General features: G+C 37.6%; 1 protein-coding gene across 3 annotated transcripts in view; it reads left to right on the forward strand.

The window, feature by feature from the left end:
• Positions 1-12,578: 12,578 nt before the first annotated feature.
• The window catches only part of LOC124171829 (TGF-beta-activated kinase 1 and MAP3K7-binding protein 2-like), a 130,240-nt gene continuing 116,508 nt past the window's right edge, over positions 12,579-26,310 (forward strand). For all 3 annotated transcript variants that reach the window (XM_046551179.1, XM_046551178.1, XM_046551180.1), the window contains exon 1: positions 12,579-12,703. The gene's annotated coding sequence lies outside the window, so the exon portion shown is untranslated. The remainder of the gene's footprint in view (positions 12,704-26,310) is intronic.

Consider the following 26,310-nt stretch of genomic DNA (forward strand, 5'->3'; position numbering starts at 1 on the left):
TCAAGCTGGATTCGGCGTTACGGTGCAGACCTCACGACGAATCGTTGAATTCATCACAAGGCATTGAAAAAGTGCAAAAATAGTGAAAAATTTCAAATCGGAATTTTCGCAAAAATCTAGTTTTTGTCTTCGCGACGTGCCGAGTGATGAAAAAAGTGATGGGAATCCTCATCACTGGAGCCATCGGGAAAAACAATTGCGCGCGACCATCACTTCCGAATGATCAATAGAGGGAGCGCTGGAGTGATCACTTGAAAGTGGTGAAAAAAATGATCGTGTGATTCCGACTTAATAATATCCTGCAGTTAGATCCGAGCATCAGCAATCCAGTATCCAATGCCGTAGTTTACCATTGGCTAGTCCTCTACCTACTCATTCTCACTAACTGGCATCCTAAATTGCTCCTCTTCACAATTTTAACAAATCACAACAAATGCGAGGTGAAACAAACATCTCATGAAAGAAAACAATGCTCCATTAATGATGATAATCAATATCTTCAGAAATGTCTTCCCACTTTCAAAATCCTCAGATGTTATCTGTGCTAATTCAATAATAATGTTATGTAAAGCTATGCGTTCAGTTACCATCAGGTCCGCTTGTTCCCGCTGACAGTGTTCGAACCGGTTCTGATGTAAAAAGTTGACGTTCTTTGATAATATTTTATGGCTAATGAATGGGTGGCTGAATTGAACAAAAAAATAGAAAAACGACTGAACTCACGAATCGTTAGAGGTAGAAATATCCAAGTTCGTTTAAATAATTTTACCAATCCGCCGGAAATTTCATTTATAGTAATGTAATTCGATATTTTTACACTGTAATACATAAATTACATAAGACGCACGGAGGTGAATTATAAATGACAACATATGTATAGAAAACTACACTAAACATATTTGCGAAAATACGATACAAATATATTACAAATGCTTGTATAAATGACGGATATTTGTCTGTAATGCCTATATTTTTCCTTTCATGCTCATACTTATGCTAATTGAATGAAAATATATTGAAGACGTTTGCATAAGATCTTTGAATTTTTGCTTTGGTGCTTTATTCTCAAACTTAATTTTCAATCCAGAAAATGTTCGTTCATTTCCTCCCCGTGGAAATCAGTCCTTCTCGCTGAAATATGACGTTTCTCCATTATTCGCCAATGCTCAATAATCGTATAAATTATTCACGCCTTCCCCTTTGCATACCAAGGCACATCTAACTTCGTCATGTCCAAGTTCTTGAAGCATCTCTATCAAAGAGACCTCTCAACCACCAGCAGTTATTCTTCTTCTCCGCTCGCACGGAAGCAAACGGTCAATCGTTCTATAGTCATTTTTCACCTTTGCACTGCTACTGACAGGTCAGGGATTAAGATGGCTGAGCATGAAAAAATAATCCATTTTTGTTCATGTTCAAAACATGCTGCTAATTTCAGGAATTTGTCATCGATTTTCTCCTCAGCTTCCAATCACAGCACCAGGGGCGGTCTGGGGTGATTGGGAGCCCCTGGCTGGGGCTCATGATGAAACTAAAGCCCTCTTTACCGGGGAATTCAGGGGCCCTCTCCTGGAAAATTTTATGAAATTGCATAGCCGGAAATGGATTTTGACGCTATTTGACTCTTTAAAACTAGATAAATGTTAATTAAAATAGCAATTTCGCAAGGAAAAATACTATGAAAAGTGAGATTTTCACAGCTTATAAAATTTAATTATGTATTATTGTTTAATTGCCTATTTAGTGAATTTGTTCCTTGAAACTGCACTGGAATCTAAAAAAAACTCTAAAATAGCCTTTTCGAGTAACATTTTCAAAAAAATGATTAGGTTCTCATTTACCGTGTAACACCTTTATTTGACTTATTTTTATGTAATCTTTTTACACCGGATATGTTGTAAATAAAGCTCCAAATAAAAACGTGGAATTTTATAATATCAAAAAAAAACTTTGGTTCAATTAATTTTTTTAGTTTTCACGTCGCCAGTTTCCCCCGAGACTCTCCGAACGATAATGGAATTCCGTACTCGAAGTAGTTCAAACCAGTCATTGCTAGCAAAGAAATCTTCAGCTCTTAATTTCCGGGACTTCTCAACGCATTTTGCTTGATTGCAGAATGCAGACTAAAGCATTTTTCGATGGAGCAATCAACGGCCACTTATAAACAGCAAAATGTCGCACTATCATGGACGCATTCTCTTCAGCCCACCATGCCTGTTACTTTTATGACACCAGTTAAAAAAATTACCCAAAAATTACAAATTACCGTTTATTTGTAGTTTCCCAAAATTAAATACATTGGCTACCCTCCTTTCAGATATATAACTCATTTCTCCGTTAATTTTATAATTTCCTGTGAACAAACAATGACATATGGTCTCTCTTACTTTTTTGACCCGGTGTTGATTCTAACGCCACGGCGTTAAGCGCGGCGTTAGAATCAACACCGGGCGCGCGCGCGGCGCGCCGTCACATACTGCTTAATGCAATTATTGAAAAACAAAGCCACAGTGCTGCACCAGGGACGGATTTAGGATATAGGTGGCGCGGGGCCCATTCTAGTGGGAGGCATACTGTTTCGAGAAGCTGCAATTTGCAGCGCAATAACAGAAAATTCAAGTAACACAATTTTCAGCCAATTTTCAAAGCTATGCCATCGGATGAAGTGTTTTTTTAACAGCAGCGTTAACCATTTATTAACGTCAATGTTGACTACATGTTAACAAAAAACAAGCCCAGCTTCACTTCGAATCCCCTCATACATGATGATTTTCCTGTTTTTGCGATTTTGTTAGATTTACCTCAATATTGGCGGAAGGCATATGCTTGGTAGGTGGACCCGGGCTCTTTGGGTTCCCCATTGACCCAGCCCTGCGCTACACATCAAACGACTCGCTGAATCATCCCTTAATATTGGTTCAGATGGGGTCAAAATCTGATGGGCAGCCGGACTCAAAATCCTATATGGCCATGATATCCAGCGAAATCGTCTTAAATCGATAGACTGTGGCTGGTGCTAGCACACATTAGTCTATAACCTGTTATATCACCTGCAAAAAGCTTAACCGTTCATAGTCAAATGTTCTTATTTGGGAACAGATTTTAAAAAATTGATGAAAATTATTTTTCACATCTGTGATTACATTAACCTTTTTTCATGTAAATAAAGCATTGAAGTATTTTTTTAAAGTGAATCGCATGACTTGTGTAGGTATACATTCGTCATTAATTATGCCTCTTCAAAATTGATTATTTTCACCACCACTGCGATTTATTCAATATTTTCCCATACATTTGCTCTCCAGTGATCATATGTTCATTTATTCAAAAGATCAGTATATGTTACGTTGTTAAAATAATTTTTTGGTCAAGTGTATATTTATTTTTCAAGCAATAGCAAAATTTTGTGGCGTGTTCCCATTTGGGAATGTGCTTGAAAACGCATTTAAAAATTTCTGTCCGGGTTTTCTTTCATAATATCTCTTAATTACCTGCAAAATAAATAGGATATGCAAAAAATAATAAAAATCAGTTGGTAAGTTGCTACGATTTTTAAAGGGTTAATGAATGATGGGGCGAAAGGCTTGTGACTCTCACAAATGACGGAAGACTACCTGCGCTTCATTCATTTTATACTCGCGGAAAAGAGGGAAATTTCCTTGAAAGTGTCTTTGGACGGAGCAGGGGTGGTCTTTGAATAGGGATCAACAATTGGACAATACAACAATAAGGATTGACAATGAAGCTGTCGGCACTATAATCGATTTCGAACAATGCTGATCTTTTATAGGAGTGATCGCTGAATGGGAGCGGTCGTTAAGAGAGGTTTATTGTACATGATAATTAAGGCTAGTTTTTAATTTATCTTACATGTTAAATACGCTTATTAATGTGAATAACAAAACAATGTGTAAGGCCTTTCGTTCATTAGTACCATTTCGAGCGACATAAATGAAGGTATGGCGATAAACTTAAATTTTAGCACATGTGGATTATAATTTCAGTAGGACCAGCTACAATCACTTGCGGGTATTTTAATTGGCATTGGATTGAAGATAAATTAGCCATTCACAATGAGTGTAGTCATTGTGTATGAATTGTTGCTTTCTAAGTCGAAAATGCAACGGGAGTCTGACGATGAGAAATAACGACCATAACTTTATGACTTCTTTTATAATTGCTGCTCTCCATGGAGAAATCAAATCATTTCTCCAGCTTACCGAAGAAAATATTCTGCACTCTCTTCTTACGAAAAATATGTAATATAATGATAAAATAAAATCTAATCGTTATTTCTCTTCCTCTCTTTTAAGTGAGGGTTAGACCGTGTTCCAATTGGTCGACAATTTCCTTCGAGACTCGAAAGTATCGGGAGAAATCTTTATCTATTGTCTGAAATGGATTTTTTCTATCGCGAAGACGCCTTTCCTCTGCCATCCTCCTTTACTGGTACAAATCCTCCAGCATAGACATGAGTAATCTACTTTTATCGCGGGCAAATAAAAGATAACTCGATTAACTGATTCAAAGTAGAAAGACGCAAGGAATGCGTTCACCCTAGGTATCGTAAACATACAATAACGTTAACTCTTAAACATATCTAGTCACAAATAAAAATCCGATAACTTTTATTACACCTCTTTTAACAACAATCAAAATACTCTACACTCAAATAACCAACAAAACACAATAATCATAAAAGTCGTTCCTTATTCCTCTAATCAACGTATAGCATTCACAATAATTATATATCTCACTAATAATTATATATCTCACTAGCACACACATAATTATATATTTTTAATAATTAGGCTGCCGTTTTGGTTGTTTTTTCTCATAAGGCCTCCGACGGACTTGCCTTTATAATAATGATAATGTATGTATTTTCCATCTATCGGACGTACAAAATATAAGTCACAAGAGGAATTGCCAAAAAATAAATAACACCCCTTACTTCCAATCATAACACATTAAAACATTTGCCATAATTCACTAAAATTCATTATTCGACAAAGATGTCTTCATTATAGCAAGTCAAATATAATAAATGTCTTTCTATTAGCGAGGATGAAGTGGCCGTATTTTCAATTCAAAAGATTTATTTTATTTTTATCCAAAATAACATATTGTATATGTAAATGGCACTTTATCAATCAACGCCGTAGCCGTCCGCAGATTCCTGAAGCAGTCTCCTACAATGCCAGAAATGCCTTGGGCTCAGAGAGACCTAATCTCTTTCTCAATTCTTTTCCGATTGTGTACAGCCTACTTCCTTCCACAATGTAACCCCTCCTCAGTCCCTCCAACCTCTGTCTAGCGATTCCCTATCATCCATAAAGACAGATTCCAGGGAAGTTTATAAATTCCTTTGTAAAATACCCCTCCACCGCTCACCCGGTCCTGATGGTCTCAGCTCTAAACTCATTCGCAACTGCGCCTCTTCCCTTGCACAACCTCTAACCCTTTTGTTTAATCGCTGCTTTTCATTAGGAACCTTCCCTCCTCAATGGAAATGCGCCAACGTTATCCCGATACTCAAAGCGGGAAGCAAAGCTGACGTCACAAACTATCGCCCTATATCTTTGCTTCCAATACTTTCTTCCGTCTGTGAGCGCATAATTCTCAATAGGATTTTCTACTTCACCTCTCCCTTTTTATCCCCCCAGCAGCATGGTTTCCTCCCTGGGAGATCATGCCTAACAAATCTTGCTGTCTTTCAGCACCACGCCGTCCCTGCAATAGACAACTCTCGTCAACTTGATGCCATCTTCCTTGACTTCTCCAAAGCTTTCGACACACTCCATCATCAACTCCTCCTTCACAAACTAAGCCAGCAATTTGGCATACATGGTAAGTTCCTTAGCCTTCTCTCAAGATTTCTTTCGCACAGAACCCAGCGTGTAATACTCGCAGATGGACCTTCTTCTTGGTCTCCTGTGACGTCAGGAGTTCCTCAGGGCAGTGTCCTAGGGCCTTATCTTTTCAATTTATATATTAATGATCTTCCGTCCCACCTCCTGTCCTCCCAAACACACACTCTTCTATATGCGGACGATTGCAAGATCTACAAGGAGATAAAAAACACTTCTGACTGCAGAGATCTCCAAATTGCCCTAAATAAAGCTTCCCTGTGGTGTGACACTTGGAAATTAAAGCTCAACCCTAAAAAATGCAGCATCATGACTATTGCGTTAAAAACACAACCCATCACTTTCAACTACACCATAAATTCATCTCCCTTGACCAGAGTTACGACGATGTAAGGTTTGGGCGTTATAACCGACCCCAAACTAAACTACTCCGACCACATTCAGACTGTAAAAAAAGAAAGCCATGTCTCTGTTAGGCCTTCTTTACCGCTTCACGGAAATTAAGGATCTCATTGCACTCCACTCCTATTTCTCAACGATTGTCCTTCCCATAGTTTTGTATTGCTCCCCAATTTGGTCCATGTCAGCCCCAACTAACCTAAAATCCCTTGATTGCATCCCCCACTTCTTTGCCAAAATAGTTAGGCATAGAATCCGTCACTTACGCAATATGTCCTCTGATGCTGTATTGTCTTCTCTTTCCTGGTCTAATCTGCAGAATCTCAGACTTAAAACGGACTTCAACTTTCTACACAATATCTTAAACTCGACTTCTGACAGCCCTGAACTCCTCTCTCAGTTGAATTTTAGAATACCGACTCGTTCCACCCGCTCGCTCTCCCTACTCCATCTGCCTATTCCCAGAATTGCTCTGACCAAGCGCTCACCTATATATTGCCTCTCCTCCCTCCTAAATTCGCTACCTCCTTCCATAGATCCTTTTTACCTGTCACGCAAAAAATTCACCTCACAAGCTTTGACCCATATGTCTGCTAATTGAATGTTTTACTTCCCTACTGGTGAATTCTTTTTGTTTTTATATTGTTATTGTATTGTGTCTAATTCATGTATGTCATTGTTAAAAGTTTCACTGTAAATTGGCGTCACGGCTGTATGTGAAATTTACTTAAATAAATAAATTAATTAAAAAAAACTGGGAATGGTGAACAAATTTAGCATTTTAAATAATTTTATATGGCGTTCTAGGAATTAAACCAAACATAGTTCTAATTACTTTCTATTAAATAGCAATGACTTTTTTTCAAAAGTGAAGTGTAAGATCCTCAGAGTATAATAAAATATGTTGCCCAGCTTTAGTAGTAATAGCTGTTGAACAGTATCAGTAAAACATCGATCGAAAGAGATGATTTCTATAAGCTAATACAATGAAGAGCCTAGAACAGCTTTGGATATAACTGTAACATATACCCATTTCCCTGAATCAAGAGAAACCAAATCAAGATTTTGGCATGGGATGTTTCATTCAGCTGAATGTAATTCAAATTTAAGCACCGTTTACAATTTCCTGGGATTTTATTTAATGGTGCTCGTTGAGTTTTGCCCACATTTAACGTCAAATGGTCAATATTGCACCAGTTTGTAGTATTACTTAGTAGTTGATGTTCCTGCACGAGGTGTGCACAACCAGGAATATACAGCAAGTATAATCCAGGAATACACAAAGGTATATAGCAAGTTGTCTTGTTCAAAATAAGGTGTTAACCGACGTAGGTATATTCTCTCAAAAAGTTTCATGAATCAAAGAAGCAAGAAAATGGGGATGATTCTTAAGATTATTATGTTCCCCTATATTTTTGTACAAAAGACATATTTTTGCGAGTTTTTAACCAGGAAAAATTCCCTCGTCTAGCGTAAGTTTTTAGGTTCCTTTTTTGTTTTTTAACACATGATAACAATTATCATTCAGATAGTTGAACTGAGTCATCAATGAGCCATTATTTTCTATTATTACTGTGAAGTAGTGTTTTTCTTTGTAATAGCTGAAATAGCGCAGCCTAATAAAAATGAAAACTTAAAGTAAACCTTTTTGAAGGCCTCGTCAAAAATATTATCATTAAAGATACCATTCCAGTTTTTATATTTTAATCAAAAAGTAGACGTTAAATATATTATAATCGGTTAAAAACTACCTCTGCCGAGATAAATTGACTGACTTTTTGGCGGAATTGATTTGAGCTTGCCTATCAAATTATAGCTATCAGTGAGTCCCAAGCGAATTGCGTGGGCATTTATGATCTATATATCAATATTGATGCTATCAATTCAAGTGAACAAGTTTGAGGTGATCCTGGTTAACTTCGAGAATGAAGGGGCTTTACTATAAAAGTACAAAATGTTCATCAGTCGACATCCTCTACCATTAATAGATGTCACGTCACAATTAAATTTTCCAGTCAGAAATACTGTATCCTGATTTCTGAACATTTTCTTCATGGTTAGAACAAACTTTTTCAGAAATATATTAAAATCATGTAATCATCATCTGCTGGCCGGTAGGGCGGTAAGTCCACTATCCATTGCTACCACTATTTATCTTCCGATACGTATACATTGTATTGTAAACAGGTGAAATACTTTATATTTAGCGATTTTTTATTGCGTTTTTTTTAAATTTCTCGCTCCTAATAATTGAATCTCCTCTCAATTTTCCTCAATGGCACTATTTGCGTAATACATCCCCTCCACGGGCAGAGCTCCCCCCCCTACGTTACCGCGATGACGCTATCGCTTATTCCAATCTCTCTCTGCTCTCAAATTATCCACCCAGCCATTAATGTAGACCTCTTTCCTCGTTCACCCTAATAGTAGTCTAAACCTCCAGCTATACTCGTTCAGTCTTCGCTAATTATCCTGTCTTGTGTACATTTCATCGGGACCCAAGTTTATTTCTTTGTCATGTTCATCATCATTTCACGCCTATTCAGTTATTCTCTTTTACATCCTTCATCAGATTCCTGTTTATTACGTACTCAATTCTTTTCTTGTCCATTCTTGGCGTCCACTTGCTTTCGACAATTCTCTTCGTTTGTCTGCCATGACGCATCACGTGATCAGGTAAATTGTTCGCATTTCTCTTTAAAATTTTCAAGATCCTTCTCCCACACTCTTCCGAGGGATTTCTAAATATATATAACGTTTAAATTACTTAACTGGAATATTTAATACCAGAGAATAATATTATTCGCCGGTTCCAGAAGCTGCAAATGGATTATTTCTCATTATTTTTATGCTGTTCTTTGCTTATAATATTATGTTTCGGCCCCAAATCGAATACTTTTACGCCGAACTTGATGGAGCCCAGCATTCATATCCGCTTGCTATTTTAAAACTTTGTATGACGAAATATTTTTGAGTAACTTGGAAAACAAAAATCGCTCAATTTGGAGAAAAAATGAAATAAATGCAATGAAAAGAAACGGCAATGAAAATTAACGTGTACGAAGAAACAATCAAACTAATAATTGCACGAATAGCAGTAAGTTCGTAACATACATAGGGACTGGACGGAAATACTCGAGAGAAACAAAAGGAAACGTGAAATTTCACTTATAAATTTTAACCGCCACATAACCGGGATTTTCATGCTTTGTGAATTTTTTTTTCATTTTCATCACGCAAATATTTCACAAAATTTACCCTGAGAAAGTTCGATTTGGTAAAAATTACAACCTAATGATGGGATGCACGAATATGATTTCCCTAATGATCCGCCGGATTCCGTCAGAAATGACTTCCTATCTAGTTATTAATACGGGAATCAATTCGAAAAAGTGCTGATTTAGCATCGCGTTTAAGCTGAGTATGATAAAGAGACAAAACTATTGAAAACTATTACACTCATCGAAAATGTCAGCACGTTGCGATTGTCTCACCCGGCAGGAAACCCGAGCGAAATTAATTCATTCTGAGGTGGCCTGAATACCTTCCTGATGCACGTGGTGAATTTTAGCCTATATCCATAGTCATTACGATTCGCTAATCTAAGTTGAAATAACCACGGATAGTTATCGAAAGTATCTCAATGTTTTAAATTCAGTGATATTGCTGCAAACTACGGTGCGATTCTATCAAAATTTGAATAAAAACTCGTGAAAATTAGCCATGCGGTCATTTGATACAATATGAAAATGAAATTACGGTCATTTGCATAGGGGTTATTTGATAAATGTGAAAAATAAAGCGGCGAAATTTGTTTAGTGAGTACTTAATAAGTGATAATCAGTTTTTAACTTAGTGCTAATGCTGTTAACGACGATGCACTTAAATCAAAATGTGAAAAAAATCGCTAACATTAGCCTTACGGTTATTTGAAAAATTGAAATACAAATGACATGCAGATCCGAAGGGGTTGTATGGCAAATTTGAAAAATAAAACTCCAAAATTTATCTGGAGGGTAATTTGATATAACTTGAGAAACAAAGTCCTTGGCAGGAAGTAAGCTTGATCTGGAGGAGGCTGATTCTGAGCCTTGTATGGTGTCAAACACCGCGTGGTACCGAGTCCTAGGCACTTAGGAAAGAGGATGAAAATAGATCGAATGCATGTAAGACGTGCTTGTGGAGGAAAATGAAGGTGATGTGGGCGGACGGGGCAGCGTTGGGAGGGGCGCTGGTCATGCTGGAAGACTTGGTGGATTAGGCGGCAGCCTTAGAGGGGAGGGGGGCGATGGCATGTGTCTACAAAGAGAGTAAGCAGGGAAAGTTGCGAAAAATAGTGCTCGGCGGGAGAAAAATTAGTGGTCGACCTGAAGATGTAAACAAAATGCTAAAGTCTTCGCTATGTGGATATAAATAATTTCATTTATCCATCTCTGCGGTATCCCAGTGCACCATTTTTGGCACCATCCATTCGTTTAACCCATTATAACCTAATTATGCTTCTAAGCAACATCAAAAATGTATACATTTTCATCTCTATTCAGGAAAGATATAAAATACGTGTTCTTTTGTGCTGTTAAGTTTATTAGCGAAACATGTAGCTGCCACAATAATTATGATTGAGTGGAAAATTTTCATTTTTTTGAATGAGAAGTCTTGAAATTTAATATCTCCCAGAAGCAGCTGTGGGTTAGAGAGGGTTAAGTCGTTGTTCCTCACATCTTTTTCATGAACAGCAAGTGATATGTTCGTTTCGCTTTTCGTATATGAAATTCACATCAAAGGATGCTATGCCTTAATATTTGCATTCTTTTCCCAATATTTTCTACATATTTATAGCTGTATTCTCGCTCTGACTGTAGGAGTTACCTCCTTCTCTGATACCTTCAAGGTGATGCATGCACATCTCCCGACTTATTGCCATTAGCGGGCATTAAAAAAAGGATTATGTGGAAAAATGATTATGTGACAAATGCAATTAGAACGGGAACGCTTTGAAATGTTAAAAAAAATTGTGGGGAAGATCAGAAGACAACAAATATTTAAAATTATCCTCTTCATCGCTGCGTCGTCTGCAAAAGGCCTACTCCTCGTGTTCTTCGAAGATACGAATTATTTACCCAGTTTCCTATTTTTTATAAGCATAAAATAAACCGCCTCACCTCTTGTCGCTCTTCATTTCGCAGTTCATAATCCTGCATGAATTTTAATTCCTTTCCTGAGGTATACTAAGTACCTCGACTTCAGCTATATGGGCTTCATAATTCATATATTCATGTAGCAGATTGGAGCTAGACTATATTTATTCTATGACATCTCCTCACTTTATGCACCAGGTCAGGTAGCCTTCAATTTAAAGCCATAGTGTCTTCCAGCTCCTTGACGAAATGTTTTTGCAATGGAGGCATGACCTCATAAGAAGTTCTTATCCTTAATCCAAATTTCATTTAATCATAAGATTCTGATTTTGTTGCTGAAGGATGGTGTGGCAGGACATCGTTAGGGGATTCCACAAGCGTAGATATTATATATGATGGCTAAGGGTCTACATTCACACAGGCTTTTCATTGTTCATCATTCAGCTACCCCATTTTGCGTAAATATATCACAAAAGATGGCAAATTATCAAATAAGAATGCCTGTAACTTTTGATTTCATAAAAAAACCTCCGGGATCTTATAACAGCGGAAAACATTGATTGTTGATTAGCTAACCATATTCATACATAAAAGGAGGACTCAAACCATTCAAAGAGTTTGCAAGAAACGTTAAATGCAATTTTAATGACAAAATTAACGGGTAAACTGTGCATACTTACCGGAGTCAGTTGTAATCATATTTTTTTAACTGAAGACACATTTATTCGATACTAGCATTCCAAAAATACATAATTAGTCTTAAAATTAGTAATAGACAGTTCTAGCTATTGTAATGCAAGTATCAGCATCAGAAATAGTAACATTTCAATACTTTTTCATTAGTTTCTGTTCATGTAAACGTTATAAATAAAATGCGAGTCCTTCTGAACCACTGGCTCGGCATGACATAGGGAGGAATTGAGTTTATAAGTCTTTAAATATTTGAACGAATTCCTTCAAACCTTAATAATGGGTAATATGGTCAAGAGTAGTAAAAATAAAGCATATTATATTTGCTAAAAACGCTCTAAACTTTCCCGCCACAGCATTTGTATAGTCATAGTTGGATACAATATGGCGGTTAACGTATTGGCGCGGAAGGCGTGGTGACGGAACCTATCCTTGCATTAATTGGACGCAGCTCCCCTCGTGGGTATTCTGTAAACTAAAATCTATTTCACTTGGAATATGACGTACGCTGTGAGTTTTCCGAGAGTGATTCTGTGATTGTCAGTGGATTACGTGTTTAAGGATCGTTGTTTTTGGATTGCTGCTGTTTATGCCTGTATTATATCGGTATGTATTTTCCTATTCCATTTTTATATTTAAAATTGGTGAACGTGCATTGTCGCTTTCTTTTTATGTCCGTGACAGATACGTCTAATTTGTGTGGCTTTAGTATTTTCAATGGTTATTGTTGCTACGTAAATGCCTCAGAGGATTTGTTTTTGTTATCAATTACTGGGTACAATATGATGTTTACTTCTCATCGTCAATTATTTCCTGTCAAGTCCACGGTTGTGAAGTCACTAAGATGGGTGAAAAGCCTCGAACAGTTGTTGAGTCGTTTCAGCTGCAATATTTGGAAGTGTAAGAAATGGCAGCAAAGAAAGTATGTTTCAAACCAGTTTTTTGCCCCTTTATACTGTTATTCACTTGGTCATATGACTTCTTGACGTGTAATTTATCATGTTATTTACTTTTCACATATCATGGTTGTTACAGCATCGTTGTTGTGTCATTTAATCACTTTGTTGTTTATTTTTGCAAATTATATTTGAAATAGTGAGCTCCTACATTCACAAATAAAAAATTTGATCAAGAGATAAGATAATATTGAAGAGTAATGATGTGTTCTGTCCAGTTCTTAATACAGCCCACGATTGTTGTGTAGTACATATTTTAAATACTGTTTTACTGCCTCCAGAACATTATTTGGAGGCTAAAAGTAGTACTCGAGAAGTGCTTGTGCCAAATGATTTTGAAATGTTCTTGTGGATTCACAAAAATCCCGTGAATTAAAAAAGAAGTCATTACCGTGTTTCTGTCTAAGGGCTAGGACACAGTCGTTTACTCAGACTCTTGCGTAGTTTATTGATAAATTATCCATCGTTGTGAGTCAATATCTTTCCTTTACTGTCTTTCCCCTCGTAGCCTTTTGTAGCGTGGATCATATTACAGAAGGTAAAGTGAAACAATGTAGTTGCTGTTGAATTCATCTGTCTCAAGCCGTTCACGATATTTTATAGGGGGTGAGGTATTCATTTAACTGTCGAAAAGATTGCAGTATTGTGATGCCGTTGCTTTACGTAATATACACTCTTGTGGGAGGATTCTGGCTTGCTAGGTTACCATTTTTATCTTTGGAATCCTAGCCAAGTGAGGGGGACTCCCACGCATGCGTATTCAGTGTAAAAACGGAAGGATAGACCCTAGACTGAGTGTGAAATACTTTTTCAGTTTAGTGTAGGGATTGGCAATGGCACTCGAGTGTTCGTTGCGCATTGGAATAACATTCTGTATTGGTTGACCTAATGCACCCAGCCTTTTAGTTTTTACTTGTGGTATATTTATTGCTTTATTCTTGCGGGAAAAAACATTTGAATACGTGACACCAATGAATTTCGTGATGGAAATATGTTTCATTGAGGCAAATCTTTTGTCTCGGGGATCAATCGTTGTCGTGGCACCGATGTTTTGTTCCATCGTTTAATTTTATTTTGGGCCGTTTTTGTACTTGGACTTGGTGGCACGGGACAAATATTTCGTCCGATGTCCTAGATGCTTTAGTTTGGCACCCGGGTGGTGCTGAGAGCCACCCGCCGGGTGCGATTTTTCTGAGCGTCCGAGTTATCTGGGGCGCCAGTTCCCTTCCGTCTGCTCGTGGTATCATGAGACTCTTCGTTCAATGATGAGATTCCTCTGCCACCCGTCGGCACAGGAACATCATCCTTTCTATTGTTGACAATGATGACTTAATGTTAATCAGGAAATTCTTGAGCACAATATTGTTCAATGCATGCCGTGATACCGAGTCTTTGAATGGAATTTAGGGTGTAAGTAGGAGTAAGTATGGAATTTTTGACTGATTTTCATAAATTTGGACTGATATACGGACTGATAATTAGGATCTGAATTCAGCCCTAAAGTTCCTGGATTTTGTGTGTGTTCATTCAATCGAATGCTTAGTTATGCTCTTGGAAAAAAATCAAAGTGAAATGAAAGTGAAAATTGAAAAGAAATTTTATGTAATTCAATGACTACCCGATTTTTTTTATCGTCAGTCCTGTTTATATTGTTTTATGAAATTAATGATGTTAATGGGATTAAGGCTCAATGCGTGGAACTCTACGACCGTTGCTTTATTTAATCAACTTTTGTAGTGTGGCATACTTTATAATCTGTGCGTATATAGTATTGTGTGTTATACGGGTTACGACTTCCCCTATTTCAGTCATTTTCAAATGTTTGTGTACCTTCAAAAGCGGCTTACTTTGGTGCGTTTTATGTGTATATTTGTGGCTGTTTGTTTCATCCCGTGATATTGCATCGAACGGTCCATGTCTGTGTGAAGTTTAAATTAGAGCTTTTAATTCATAGATAGCCGGAGGTAAGAAGTAATGAATAGGGAGTTACTTGAAGTGTGTTTACCGTTAACGTCTGTGCTCAAGATATCGAAAAGTCTTAGTGCATTGTGCATAGCTGTTCATACCCGAACTCCTAAATTTCATAGCTCTTTGAAAGCTCTAGTCCTAACTCACAGTATAAAATTCACAGTTGTGACTGAACGCTAACTGTAAGCAATTGTGAGAAGCCTTCGTATATTTTCGCCCACATGGTCGAAAGTGGAATAGTGGCTGTCATCATCTTTCACACCGTCACGTCGTATTTACCTTACAATGTAGTGCGGTTGTCAGGGAGCATTTGTGTGTTTTTTTCAATTTTATGGCTTTTACGGGAAAACACTATGAATGTGAATCAGGGTAGTATTTAGATAAATTCCACTATATTCAATTTCACCTGACTTTTATGTTGGTATTTAAATATTTTACAGGTCATTCCATTTTTGTCAATTCTATCGATGCTGCGGGAAGCATCTGCATACTAGAAGCGGTAAGGAGGCATTGATTGTGTGATTCTCATTGGATTCACCCTTGTAACAGTACAGCCTCACAGCTGTGGTATATTAGACTACCTATGGGTAATTTTTGGGAGACCATGTTCAATTTCTCATTTGTTGGTCTGGTAGGTCCTGAGTTTTGGTTTACACCTCAGGGCCTTAATGGAGTAGGCATGTCCAGTGTTATTTGTGGTGGTACTCCTTTCTGGAGATTCTGAATGACTCAAAATGCTATAAGGGCACTCAGCGTCACCACTACCTGTTAGCTTACGCAGCGTGATGAGGCAGCCCTTTTCACTTTATTTAGATTATCGGCCTCCAGGATCAAACCACATCTTGGCAGTTCCCTGGCTCGCGTTGCGAAGCGGGACTCCCGTAAACATGCCACAAATCTGGAGCTGCTGCGCTGCGTGATGTTCTTACTTCGCGAAAAGGAGGACAAATTAAATGCTAAATATAAGGATTTTTAATTTGTGTGATTTGGTTATGAATGTGTAACGTTTTCAATCATCATCACTGCTAAATCACATCAATCCTAAATTTGGTTTGACCCAGCTCTCCACTCAATTCTCCAATAACCTTATCCTTCACCGTCTAAGTATTCTTTTCTATCACTTCTTTATTTACCTGCTCCTATTTATTTTATTCAAGGTCTTCCTTTTACATTCTCTCCGTCCCCAAGTCCCTCGATGATTTTGTACCGATTTGGTTGTTCAGCCTTCCTGTTAAGGTTATCATAAGGCTTCAGTTCTATCATAATCTTCTTAGGAATTCGTCATTACTTACTCGGTCGATCCATTTGATTTTTATCATTCTTCTGTAGCTCCACATTTCGAATTCTCACTCAGCTATATTTGTGATCCCGCTTCCGAAATCCTTGACTGAATAGTTTTATATGCATTAGAAATATATGAATAAGGATGCTGTCTCACGCCGAGAAGGATTCATTGCCGTTGCTTGTATATTTTAGCCTTGGATATTATTGAATATGTACCCATTTTATCGCGCAAGATTTCGGAATATGGACGGTAATTTGTATGCGGGAAGGGGTGGATTAAGAATATGCATTCTCAGTCAAGGAAATCTGGATTTGATGCTGAAGCTAGTATATTTAGATTAGATCATTGAGTGAATTGCTATTCATTTCTGAGTTTTAGTGTGGATGTTATTCCTTTGCCACTGGATCACCCGTGCTGGCCTCCACCATTGCAATATTTCTACTGTCCAGTTTGAAGAACGAATCTTGCGTGTTGCTGATCTAGTCGCGAACGTGATGGAAAGTTGTATTTCAAAGCATATCCATTTTGCTGTAAATTTTGCTATGCGTGCGATTATTCGTGACGCAGAATGTCGCAGTATGTTAGGTTTACATTTTAGTCTTTTAAATCACCTCAGAAAGCGTTGTAACAAACGGTTATTTTACCTTGTCAGGGTAAATTCGTGTGTTACAGGCTTTTTTCCTATTTTTCTATGCCGACATTCTTAGTGGTGGAAATTTGCCTAATAATTGGAAGTCCAAAAGAAGAGGATTTAAGTTCCTTCCTTGTCAGAGGACACTGATATTTTTGGGCTACTGGGTTGTGTCGTAGAAACACCTATAAAAAATTTTCCTATTTAGTAAAGAGTAACTGGGTACTGAGTGGACCGTAAAGTGGCATTAATTCTTTTTAACCTATCCCGATCTTTTCTTAGAATCGGTAAGGAAGGTACTTCTAGGAAAGCACCCTGATCGACGGATAGGATGTTAGCCCGTTAGGAATTAAGTTCGTTTTTTTTCGCTTCTCATTCAGGAGCAGGTGGATGCCGACGCCGAGTTTCTCACCAACCTTCCTACTTTTATACGGCGTAAATGATCCTAGCTGTCGATTGCCTCTCCTAAATATGTTCTATTAAGGTATGGAGGAGAAAATCGTGTAGTTCTGTTTTTGTCTACCTAATTGTCGTTTTGTTACTCGCGTCGGGTCACTTTGACCCTATCGTATTAGCAGTTTTTAAAATTTATTTTCATAGGTTTCTAAATAAAAATCTTTTTCACGCAAAATTTCCATAATGCATCTAAAACTTTAATCTCTTACACGAGGAATTCTACAAACACTCTAATACTGTCGATTAAATATAATCTGATTTTGGTATTTTTTGTGTTATCGATAGAGGGTTAATAATTTCGAGCATTGTTGATAGCTCACCCTTAAGCCTTTGGTTTTAATTAAAGATACAGTATAATGTCTGTAATGTTGTTCGTATTTTAAATTTACGCTTAAAGCCAAGTTTGTCATATCGATATTATAAATATCGATTTTATGTTGATGATCGGCAGCTAATGTAATAAAATTAATATTGTTTTTCAATGGAGCATGTTGCGTTTCTCATTTAGCGTAATATATCTTAACTAGCATCCTCGAATTGTATGAACTTTTAGTGTCTGATCCATTATCGTCAATGCGTACTTGGTTGTAGTTAATTTGTTTATCTTTTGACTTTGTCTGTGATTGGATCAGTAATTTAGATGTCGCACACACACTCTCTGTTTTTGTGCAGAAAACCTTGTCTTTGCCATAAAATAATTTATTTATGTGACATGGTGAATGTGATTTTTCCTTTTCCCAATGATTTCATTCCTATTGTTGTCTAACGTTTCCACCTCTTTTGCAACTTTACTCCCCATCAGGATTGAATATATGTGCTATTGTTCCGTTTGTTAAAAGGTATTGATTTTTTTGGCATATCTTATGCCAAGCACTCGTAGTTTATGTTATCTGTTTGTGTTATTTTTTATCTTCAGTAATTTCCATCGAACTCGCTCAGTCTCCATTGCCTTTGAAGAAGAGTGATGTCCCTTCTGAGCGCTGTTATTCCCCTCTTTACCTTTCTGAATAATGACTGATAATTTTCCTGGTGTGGTGGAACCCCGAAGTTTATTCAGATATTCTTGGCGAGGTGATAATAATTTCTGAAACATAATTTTTTTATGTTATCATTAAAAAAATTGAGATTAGACATTTAGTTGGTTTTAAGTGGACATGAATACCTGACATAACCACCTCGAGATTTCTGTCCTCCGTAGGACTTAATCGCTTGATTATTGTCGTTATTCCAGCGTTCGTGTGTTTATTCATCCATTGTTCCTGAAGGAGCTTTATAAAATGTTCGCCATGCTAAGTATTCGTTTTAGCCGACTTGTTTTGCTGATAAAATTGATATAGTACAGGGAATTGGAAACCACACTGCCACATTCCCCCATGGTTGTTTAGGCGAAAGTACTTTCATGTTGACAATTTTTTATCTGTCCGGCATGCTTGAGGATGCACAATATTTTTGGCCTTTGACAACGTGAATATTGAGACAGTGCTCTACTGTTCAGTCACCGAAGTGTCAAGAGGGCATGAAGTTATATTTCTCTTATCGCTTGTGCCTTATCACATGAAAGAGCAGGGACAATATGTCGTGAGTTGGAGGACGCTCTATTGAGTTTGATTTACGGCGACGCGGGACTTAGCGTAGCTTTCCGGGTTCGCCCGGATGTGACGTTACTTTATGGTAATGTATGCTTGAGCACGTGATGCAGAAGAGGATTCGCATGGGGAAACTCGCCAATTCGTGAGGTGTATTGAAATACTTTCATTTGTATGCATAATAATTTAAATCAGGGTATGACATTTGAGAGTGATTGAAGGGCATATATCACGGGTTTCCATGCGTTTTAATGTTGATAATGCTTTTACTATTTGCGCTTTAGCTATCTTTAAGCTATTTAAATAAATTTCAAGTACCTCTTACGTGTGTAATTTACGTGTTAGAAATGAATATGAGTGACCCTTTTGATTCTTGATTTGGGTTATTTCAAATACACTTCTTTATTATTATCCTTAGTTGCTGCTACGCCATTTGGCCTTTTTTCCTTGGGCCAAAAAATATCGGAGTTTGATGATGGCTTAAGAAATCATAATATTTCTCACATTTTCACAATTGTAGCAATTCCATTTTTATTTCATTTATCTTATTTATATTTTAATTTTTGATCATTTTATGCTTTTTGTACGCGAGGATTTGCCTCTGTATATATTTGATCTCCTTTCGTCTAATCTCTTGTTTTATGTCAGAACTCGTTGATTTCATATTCTGATATATTTTTGATTTCGTATTCTTTACCGAATAGCTTTTTCTGCATCCATCAGGATCGATGCTGTTGCTCATATTCCTGAAATTTGCGTGATTGTTTTGGTGGCGCGTCCCTCTTTTATTTAGCATTAATTATGATACAATATTGAGAATTTCGCGTGAGGTAATGGCGAGACTATTCAGCCTCCATAGTGTCACCGTGTGGATTCACATTCCGTGATGCATTTGTAAGGCTCCATGATCCCTAACGTATCACATTATTTATCCGAGTACATTTTAGATGCTGTCAATTGGTTTTATCACTGTGCGATTGACACGTTTTGTTATCGCAATAGCTAGGTGTAAAGTAATTTGAGGTATTTTTTGTCCGCATGCCATCATATGTTAGGATTAATTTTGTCGGAAATATTTATTTGAAATTCAAGGAACTCTCTCAATCATGCGGACCCGCTGCTTAAGAAACGTCTAGTTTTTTTCATGTAACTTTATGTGGAGATTTACTCGTGATTACTGTTATTCGTTTCAGATACACTCCTGGACTACTTATGCAGTTCGCATATGTAATTAGGTATGTCGTTGAGACTTGCTTGGATGCATTGCATTCTGAAGAAAGTATCGTAATCACTATGCTCTTACCTCCCTGAGACTTCGTATTGAGATTATAGGAGATGGTCTGGGTTGTTACATTGCTTGTACGATGTGGTGTTAAGTATTAATGACGGTCACTCTACTTAGAGGATCGTTTTTGAAAACAATTTGGACTATTGTGTTGGAATGTGGGACTCGCGAAATATTCCTGTTCCGGTATTCGAAAGCTGTTAAAAATCTGTCGGGCAATTAACCAGATTAGGTCTCCGGCTTGGCAGCTTAAAAAATCCCTAACCTTGAGACACAAGTTTCGTATTATCTTTCCGTTATCTAATTTTTGTGTCCGCGCCAACTCAATGGCGTAGCCCCATGGTTACTGCTATCGTTGTCCGCTCAGTCGTGGTGGGTGCAGTTGGTTGGTTATTTTGGGATTCAATGTGCAGTGGATATCAGCACGCGATTAGGGACAGGTGGGTAGGGGAAGGCGTTTATGGTCAAGGGAGAAAGGTTGGAGGTAAACCCTGCGTCGGCGGCGCTATGCTTAAAAGAGAGGCGCCAACAAGAGTTCCTCTCTCAAACCCGTGCGGAGCATTGCTCTGTTTATGCTCTCGTCAAGGCATGCGGAGGCATTGGTGAAAATAATCTTGAAAATTTTTCATTTCGGGCAAAAATTCATCTTGGGTTTTTAACTGCACGGGTGATGCGAATAGTCATAAAAAATACTTGACAGAATTTATATAAACCAGTTACAACGTGTTGAGTGTACATATATGATTAATCGGAATGAAAATAAACATGCCAATGCTATGAAATAACCATTTATGTGTTAGATATCTATGGAGATGTTCCTTTATTCACTCCCTTGAATTAATTGAATATTTCATTGAAACATGAAAGAATGAAGTTTCTTACCTGTCTAGCGACTTTCTCGACTGCAATTATTAAGTCGATAATTTAATTTTTTCCACTCCAGTCGATATTTTAATTCCTCCCACTAATTTTCTCTTGTTTGAGAAGTAACTTGTAACCACGGGTAACCGTGGAGTTACTGACATGAACTTTTGGGTGATAGGCGCCACTATGGCCTTTGATAAATCCATGAACTCTGATATGGATATGTTTTTAGGTCGGAAAGGGTCCACACTTTTAATGGAAACTGTTCACTGACTACTCCGGAGTAAATATTAGAGACGTTTGTAAGGGACATAAATATATGCACTTTCCTTGCAAATGCTGGTTACCGAACGGCGATAAGACTATCCGCTGATTAAATGGACTTTTTAAGAAAAGGGTGGTGGCGTGCTTACAGTATGCCCTGGGGCTGCCGTGCTCATCTTTACAGCTTAGATTATATAGTAAAAAATCTGCGTTTCTAGGTAGTAAGATAATTTTCAAAGAAAATTAAATGAATTTTAATAAATTTTTAAAAATATGTTTAAATATTTTTCTCTTTACCAAGCTACAAAATATCGAAGTCTCTCTTGTTTATGCTCATTTTGTTGGTTTTTAAATTATTGACAACCTTACCTATGGTCACTAATGTCCCGGTATTCATGTCCTCTTTAGAAATAAATACAAAAAAAACGAAATCTATTACTATGTTATTGAGGTTTTTTGTTGTTTTACAAATTTACAGAGAAAAAAATTATTCGCCTTGACCAGGATAACGGTCTAGGCGAATGTTTTTTCTCTGTGGGATTTTCACACAATTTGTACTTTGATGTCAATTTCTCCAACACATCATCATTGGTTTCATTGAAATATGAATTCGGTTGCTTATTTCGTTCTAAGACCTCGGTGATCATCTGGGAGTCATCGCTCCGAAATCCTCTGTGATACTCTCCTCTCGATTTGCTCTATCGTTATCAACTATATATCCCCTCTATTTTTGTGACCTATTTGTTATACTTCCCCCGATATGATATATGATGGCTTGATGAAGTCTTCACGGGAAATCAGCCGGGTCAAGATTGACATTGCTGCAATGTCAATCTTGACGACAGGCAGCAATGTCAATCTTGACCCGGTTGATTTCCTGTGAAGACTTCATCAACAAGATTCGCCGGGAAAGTGCCAGATTATTCATATTATGGTTTATTTACCCTAATCGCTCCTCATAATTATTTTTCGCATGAGCGGACAATTCTGTCCTCCTTTTATGCCTAATGTCATTTAGCTTATAAGTTTCAACTTACAACTATGGTTAAATTGTATGCTGCTGCCAAATTGAACCTAATTGGAAGAGAAAGAATAAGAGTTGGGACGACGTTTATCTTCAAAATGGCCACCACCTAAAATCATTGATATGCTGTAATTTTAATGGCCTTGCACCTTATGTGATCTCACTTTTTAGCTTGAATGCATTATTTTACATACTTGAGAAGCTCCGCAGCCATTCGAACGCAGTCTTCATTTAATGGCCATGTGAAGCACCGTTACAAAAAGACGAAGTTAATTGGTCATTACGTAAAAAGTGCAAGTCATATGCGTCGAAGCTCGCCGTCCGAGACGTGTGACTTGGGGAATTAATACTCACGTCGTTTTACTCTGTAGCGGATCGATGCAACGTTGCGATTCGTGAAGGAATAAATTGAATCATTTATTTTGACTACTATCTTCGTGTCTTCCAGGATATGTGAATTATCTCCTCTAAGTAAATTTGTTGGAGAGCATTGTCATCGTTCTGCGTATTATTATCTGGTCAACGCTTGCTTTTGAGATTTTACTCGGAGAAATTTTCAAGGCCCTGTCGTAAGAATTACTCCCCATCATCCTCTGCAAAGTCTTCATAATCCAATCCCTGCGGCCGTAAACCAACTACCTTATACCGAATTTCAAGGAGACCTCTACTGTATTGTAGCTAGCAAGGCGAACTAGATTGCGTTATAGGGAGCAAGCTTGATGCTCCAGCGACAAAGAAAAGCGAATAAGTCATGACTGTCACGAACAAGTTTCGAAATATGGTCAACAGATGGTGGTTGTGTTTTTCTTGGCGAAGAGAAAACTGCTTTGAAGTTCTGTCCACCTCTTGCTCTGCATCGTCGTATACCGATGGAGTAATCGTGTTGAACCTGCTCATTGGTCGGGGGCTGCTATATGCAGGTATATCGATACAATGCACTGCTCTGTGAAGTGGCAATGGAAGCTAATCTTGCCTCGTAACTCGGAATTCCGTTGACCAAGAGGTCATGCATCTCATTAGGGCTCAAATATATGCTATACCCAGAGTTCTGACTTTTCATTCAGGATCCTCGGATTTAAATTATAGAAAGTGGTGAATTCGATCTCTTCATATACCTCGAGTAGATTTGTGTGAAGGTTCACCGTGGCTGATCGAACGAAAAACACTTAGTTCGAATATTCCGTTGGAAAAATTACTCTTAAACCTTCTATGATGAAGAAATCAAAATTCTTTATGCGTGGTAAATATTTGACAGTGAGTGTCCTTTGAAATAAGAATTATGTCGAGTAATTTGAGGCGACATTAAAAATAGCAATATTTAAGATATTTTTACTTAAGTTACGACATCTATTTGTCAATAACTCTGAAAATTGCTTTGTGACTTAACTCACGCTTGTTTTTATCGCAGCGCATGTTATATTACTTTCTTTGCAAAGAAAATATTTCAATCCTTTAAAGAACAATAAAGAAGAATATTTTTAAAGAACCTGTCATAATTTACGGCTTTTCAAATCATGAAATATGCAACTTCATGATGATACCATTGAAAACAACTTAATGATATCGGAAGACCCTTTTTCAATGGATTCGGGAGGAGAGCAATGAGAAGACCACCGTTCCGCACTGTTATTTCGATCGATAGTCGGAATTATGTCTTTGTTGTGAGGAAGTATGTATAGTTAGGACCTTCATATCAGTTGATTTCTTTCTTGGTTGGAAAATTATCCTAACTAGTACTATTAGGCTGAAATTGGTCTATGTACATGTTGTATTATTTCAAATATCTCACTAGATGATCTGCTAACAGAGCATATGGTGCTTAATAATTGTCTATTATTTATTTAGGACACGATCTACTCTTTCCTAATGCTCATAGATATTTTCAACCCCCCAGAATTTAAAACTGCGCATTATTATTCTCCCGGATGATTAAACACTTAGTAAAAATCGCAGTAATTTGATATTTATAATTAAATATTAGGCTTTCGTGTTCAGATTTTCTAAAATAATCATTTCAAAAACACTTATCACGGATGCCGCTTGATGCCATAGTTTTTACCGAAAATTCGTCATCAGTGTCATATTAGCTGTATTCAAAACTATTCGGGTATCAAGATTGACCCAGTTTCCGTTGGAGTCTGGAATTCCTTTAATTATTTCCCTGATATTTATTTCAAAGTATAAATTTTTGTCAGCGATTGAATGCTTCGCAATAAACATTGCCCCAATGCGCCCAACGTTTTTCGTTTTGGTCGTAATGATTGTCATAGAGTTTGTCACCATTTGAGTAACAACTTATATCGAGACTCGGATATGGATAGAGAAATTTATTTTTTTAGTTGGCGAGAAAAACTTTTTGAATTTTTTAATCTATAATATTATTTGTAATATTTGCTTATTTTATGACGGAAAACGTGATTTTCTGTTGCTTCATTAACATCTGTTGTTAGATTAAATTGACAAAATGTGTCGTCATCATTATTGGAGATATTCCAGCAGTCGAAATATTGGAGGGGAATGAAACCAACTGAGAAATGGGTCAAAATCCCGAGCAAAAGTTTCTGACATCCACTCGGAAAGATTTACTTTGAAAGCGCATAAAGGCTGGCTTATGCTGAAGGAGAATTTAAAGTTGAAATGAAACCGCAGTCAAAGAGTTGAAGAGGGGAATACTGAGACACCAACCGTGAATGGATTGTGATAGTGAATCCACATTGGTGACCTCTGAACGTCAACGCTAGCATGCGACTCTAAATGCTTCCAGGAAATTTTTGAAGGGCATTACAACAAGGGTATCTCGAATTGGTACCCTTAACAAAACTTAAACTGCTGTGTAGAAAACTTTTATCGCTCATTTTCTGAGAGGTAATTTCCGATGATAAGGCGAAAAGGAAAGTGCTGTATAGGATGTCTAGTTGCAGTTGGGTTGTCCCCCTGGTGACATCGTTGATAGTAATTATGTGGGAGATAAAATTTATTGAGTAGTTCCGTGAGGGATATCGAGACATTAGTCCTTGGGGCAGATAAGAAGGACCCAAAGAAGGGGGAACACTAGGGAATTGTGGGAGAGAGCTTGGGAAAGGGAGGGCTGCAGTGTACTATTATTAGGATTACAGTACTATGCATGAATGAATGGATAACTTCGCGAAGCCTATCCAACTCTATTTTTCTGTGAGCGTAATTAAAGCCAAGGACTGAGGAATCTGGCCCATTAGTGCGAGTGGCGGCAGTGGGAGAGGCGGAGACTCCGCGGTCGTCATCTCACGAAATTCTTGCGCAACTGACGATACGAGGAGGTGTAAAAGAAGACGAGGAAGATGAGAAAAGCGGAGGTAAAAATAGGAACGTGGAATGCTTGGTTAATGGTGAGGATGGGGTGGCTAGGCAATATTAAACAGAAAATGGAAATGTGGAATTCGCTGCAGTGGTATGAGGTGGAATGGAGAGTCTCTGATTAGTTTATTTACGATGTTTTTAGGGCCAGTTACTGTGGGTATCCTTTTATTTTAATGTGATGTGGGGTTAGAGGGCCGTAGCATAAAGTGCTAGGGGATAGACACCGCAGTTGTAATCTGAGGACAAGCTTATATTTTTTTCATGGTTCAGTATTTGGCATTTCGTACATTCTTGCAGTCAGGGGGTGTAAAAAGTGGAGTAATTAAAAGTGATAAATGTAGAAGTCCATGGCAAGAAAATCTGGCGGTGATGTGGGTCTTTGAATGAGGTTTTTGGGGAAGTGAGGGGCAGGCACGAAGTGGGGGAGTATGAACGTGGGTTAGCTTCAGTGAAAGAGCTGTTGAAACCTGATGGCTGAATACGTCTTTTACACTCATAATATTCTTGTCAACCATATGCATTAACAATTGTTATATATGTCCATGGCGGATTGGTTAT

This window comes from Ischnura elegans, chromosome X (genome assembly GCF_921293095.1).
Source record: "Ischnura elegans chromosome X, ioIscEleg1.1, whole genome shotgun sequence".
Lineage (NCBI taxonomy): Eukaryota > Metazoa > Arthropoda > Insecta > Odonata > Coenagrionidae > Ischnura > Ischnura elegans.